This window comes from Triticum urartu, unplaced genomic scaffold (genome assembly GCF_003073215.2).
Source record: "Triticum urartu cultivar G1812 unplaced genomic scaffold, Tu2.1 TuUngrouped_contig_7053, whole genome shotgun sequence".
Lineage (NCBI taxonomy): Eukaryota > Viridiplantae > Streptophyta > Magnoliopsida > Poales > Poaceae > Triticum > Triticum urartu.
Genome location: NW_024117866.1, coordinates 12,276 through 16,831, shown reverse-complemented (window position 1 = coordinate 16,831; position 4,556 = coordinate 12,276).

The following is a 4,556-nucleotide window of genomic DNA, read 5'->3' as shown; positions in this document are numbered from 1 at the left end:
AAGATCGTAAATGAACCTTTGATTCATCACCCTCTATTGTTGTTTTCTAAAGCAATGATATACTTAGCCTTCCGTTATAGAATTCAGCACAATAACTTTCTTTGACCAATTACAACTTACTGTGCCACCATTAATCATTTAGTTGAAACCAAAAATCCCTTGGAGCACTGATAAAGATTTTATCAATGTACTTACTTTCAACAAGCCTGTATCGATGTAACTTCTTACAACAATCTCTTCATCTTCTCCCTATACGAGAAACATGTCATTAGTACTTAACGACATTTTGTCTGTGCAATTATTTGCTTTTGTGTGTGTAGATGATGTTCACAAGGCTTTGCATGATTCTCCTACTGGATTGATACCTTGGTTCTCATTAAGGGAAATTATTATCTTTATTGTGCTGTGTCTCCTCTCTTTGGTGAAAAAGCCAACGCAGCTCACATGTAGCAGCAGACACAATGAAAATGTCAAAGAAAATCTCCCCATGGAACTTCTCCCAGGAAAGAATACGGAGCCAATCCGATTCAGATTCAGAGTCGAGCTAATGTTGAGACATGTCCAACATAAAATACAAACTGGGTAGTGTGAAATTAGATGTTCAGTTATTTAATCAATGCCTAACTCACAAAGGAGAGATGTCAGGTTGTTGGCAATGTTGTAATTTATCCTCTTTAACACATTTTCGGCATTTAGCTCATCCAAGAAATAAGTCATGTTCATGTGAAACCTTATTTTCCATAACCTGGCTCTATCCCAAGTCTATCTGTGGGCGGACCCCCGAGCAAGTGGACGATTCCTCGTCTAGCAAGGTTGGCCCTGCAGCGCACTCCACTGACAAGTCCTTAAATGACTGTTCATACTACCCAGGTGCCCGGCACAGGGCTATGCCTAGGGCTATCATCACGACCACCTGAAGGGCATGCAATAAGATGGGACACTGGCATGGACGAAAGAGAACAAAGAGCAGTGTGGCGCGTCATGTCGGGGAAAGCATTCGAGCACCTGAGAAGGTACAGTGTCAGCTCAGCTACTACCAGGCATCACGAGCAAGTGGATTAATCGAACCGACTATCGTTTAGTATATTTCTTTGTTGCATTCTACCGACCAAGTATTGTGCGCCCCACGCCGATATAAAATCCCTTGTGTTCATCATTTTTCTGCCTGCCTTAGAGTGTTGATTGTCTAGGCATTTTAGCCCCTGGCCGAACTCATAAATACAAGGTATCCTTGATCCCTGGTGTCCAGAGAACATACTCCGACATTTGTTGCGCCGGGTAGGCAGCTGAGGCCAAGTTAAGAAGCTTGCAACTAAGGTAGCTAGGCATGGCCAATGGCCAAGAACCACCGATCCAGGAACACTCCCCAGGAGACTCCCGGCACCAAGCGGGTGAGGACGTACAATCCCCCCCGCGGCGTCAACTCATTTTGTGTTAGAGTACTCCCGTGTAAGTCTTGTATGTATGTGTGTCCATGTGGAATTCTAAGCCTAGTCTGTTTGGGTCTAGCCTGGTAGTATATATACATGACCACCCCGTGTAATCTGATCATCCAGAAAAAGATCAATAAAGATAAAAAATCTCAGGAGCGACACGCCCCTGTTGCAATCGAAAAATAGTCTGATCAGCTTTTGTCATTCGCGACGTTCTACGTGGGTTCCGCCGAAGTCGATCGATCCGGCCAGTTACGAGCTAGCAAGACGCCTTGGTGGCACTGTAGATCCAAAGCCAGCTGCTTGTGTGCTTGCACGTACGCACGTGTAGCTCATCGGTGATTTGGTCTAGCGATCAAAAGCGAACAATTGATATCAGAGCCTCGACGATCTACGATGACGAACAGTGACGCTGACTCAGTCAAGTCCGACAATGGCGGTTCCAAGGGGAACAAGACCGGCAACGACGGTTCCAAGGCGAACAAAAACGGTGACAAGATGAAAAAGGGCGGGAAGTCAGCGACTAGTGGTGGCGGAACGGGCGGCGCCAACGTGCAGGCGCATCGCAACATCCCCATCCAATATCCGATGCTCACCGACGTCAACTATGGCGTGTGGGCGGTCAAGATGAAGATTATTCTCCGAACCCTTCGAGTGTGGGAGGCCATTATGGACGACGATGTCGACCAGGAGTGCGACGAAGATGCCATGGCCACCATAGCCAAGTCTATGCCAGATTCCGTGCTGATGACATTGGCGGAGTTCGAGACAGTAAGAGAGGCGTGGAATATATACATGACCACCACGTGTAATCTGATCAGCCAGAAAAAGATCAATGAAGATAAAAAAGCTCAGGAGCGACACACCCCTGTTGCAATCGAAAAATAGTCCCGATCAGCTTTTGTCGTTCGCGACGTTCTACGTGGGTTCCGTAGAAGTCGATCGATCCGGCCAGTTACGAGCTAGCAAGACGCCTTGGTGGCACTGTAGATCCATAGCCAGCTGCTTGTGTGCTTGCACGTACGCACGTGTAGCTCATCGGTTATTTGGTCTAGCGATTAAAAGCCAACAATTGGTATCTAGAGCCTTGACGATCTATGATGACGGATAGTGACGCTGAGTCAGTCAAGTCCAGCGACGGCGGCTCCAAGGGGAACAAGTCCGGCAACGGCGGTTCCAAGGCGAACAAGAACGGCGACAAGGTGAAAAACGGCGGGAAGTCAGCGACTACTGGTGGCGGAACGGGAGGCGCCAACGTGCAGGCGCATCGCAATATCCCCATCCAGTACCCGATGCTCACCGACGCCAACTATGGCGTGTGGGCGGTTAAGATGAAAATTATTCTCCGAACCCTTTGAGTGTGGGAGGCCATTACGGACGACGATGTCGATCAGGAGTGCGACGAAGGTGCCATGGCCGCCATAGCCCAGTCTATACCAAATTCCGTACTGATGACATTGGCGGAGTTCAAAACAGCAAAAGAGGCGTGGAATATATACATGACCACCCCGTGTAATTTGATCAGCTAGAAAAAGATCAATAAAGGTAAAAAAGCTCAGGAGCGACACACCCCTGTTGCAATCGAAAAATAGTCCCGATCAGCTTTTGTCGTTCGCGACATTCTACGTGGGTTCCGTAGAAGTCGATCGATCCGGCCAGTTACGAGCTAGCAAGACGCCTTGGTGGCACTGTAGATCCATAGCTAGCTGCTTGTGTGCTTGCACGTATGCACGTGTAGCTCATCGGTTATTTGTTCTAGCGATCAAAAGCCAACAATTGGTATCTAGAGCCTCAATGATCTACAATGACGGACAGTGACGCTGAGTCAGTCAAGTCCGGCAACGGCGGCTCCAAGGGGAACAAGTCCAGTAACGGCGCTTCCAAGGCAAACAAGAACGGCGACAAGGTGAAAAACGGCGGGAAGTCAGCGACTAGTGGTGGCGGAACGGGAGGCGCCAACGTGCAGGCGCATCGCAACATCCCCATCCAGTACCCGATGCTCACCGACGCCAACTATGGCGTGTGGGCGGTAAAGATGAAGATTATTCTCTGAACCCTTCGAGTGTGGGAGGCCATTATGGACGACGCCATAGCCCAGTCTGTGCCAGATTCCGTGCTGATGACATTGGCGGAGTTTAAGACAATAAGAGAGGCGTGGAATATATACATGACCACCCCGTGTAATGTGATCAGCCAGAAAGAGATCAATGAAGATAAAAAAGCTCAGGAGCGACACTCCCCTGTTGCAATCGAAAAATAGTCCCGATCAGCTTTTGTCGTTCGCGACGTTCTGCGTGGGTTCCGCCGAAGTCGAATGATCCGGCCAGTTATGAGCTAGCAAGACGCCTTGGTGGCACTGTAGATCCAAAGCCAGCTGCTTGTGTGCTTGCACGTACGCACGTGTAGCTAATCGGTTATTTAGTCTAGCGATCAAAAGCCAACAATTGGTACCTAGAGCCTCGGCGATCTACGATAACGGACAGTGATGCTGAGTCAGTCAAGTCTAGCAACGATGGTTTCAAGGGGAACAAGTTCGGCAACGGCGGTTCCAAGGTGAACAAGAACGGTGACAAGGTGAAAAAGGGCGGGAAGTCAGCGATTAGTGATGGCGGAACGGGCGGCGCCAACGTGCAGGCGCATTGCAACATCCCCATCCAGTACCCGATGCTCACCGACGCCAACTATGGCGTGTGGGCGGTCAAGATCAAGATTATTCTCCGAACCCTTAGAGTGTGGGAGGCCATTACGGACGACGATGTCGACCAGGAGTGCGACGAAGGTGCCATGGCCGCCATAGCCCAGCCTGTGCCAGATTCCGTGCTGATGACATTGGCGGAGTTCGAGACAGCAAGAGAGGCGTGGAACGCACTCAAAGAGATGAGGATTGGAGAAGATCGCGTCACGAAGGCTCGGGCACAAGTGCTGAAGCGCCAATTTCACAAGTTGCAGATGGAGGAAACTGAATCGGTGAACGACTATGCCATGCGTCTTACTACTTTGGTGGGAGAGATCCGCGCGCTTGGTGCAAAGCTCGACGAGACCGAGATTGTGGAGAAGTTTTTTAGTTCAGTGACTGATAAATTCATGTACATCATCGGCACGCTCGAGCAGCTTTACGACATC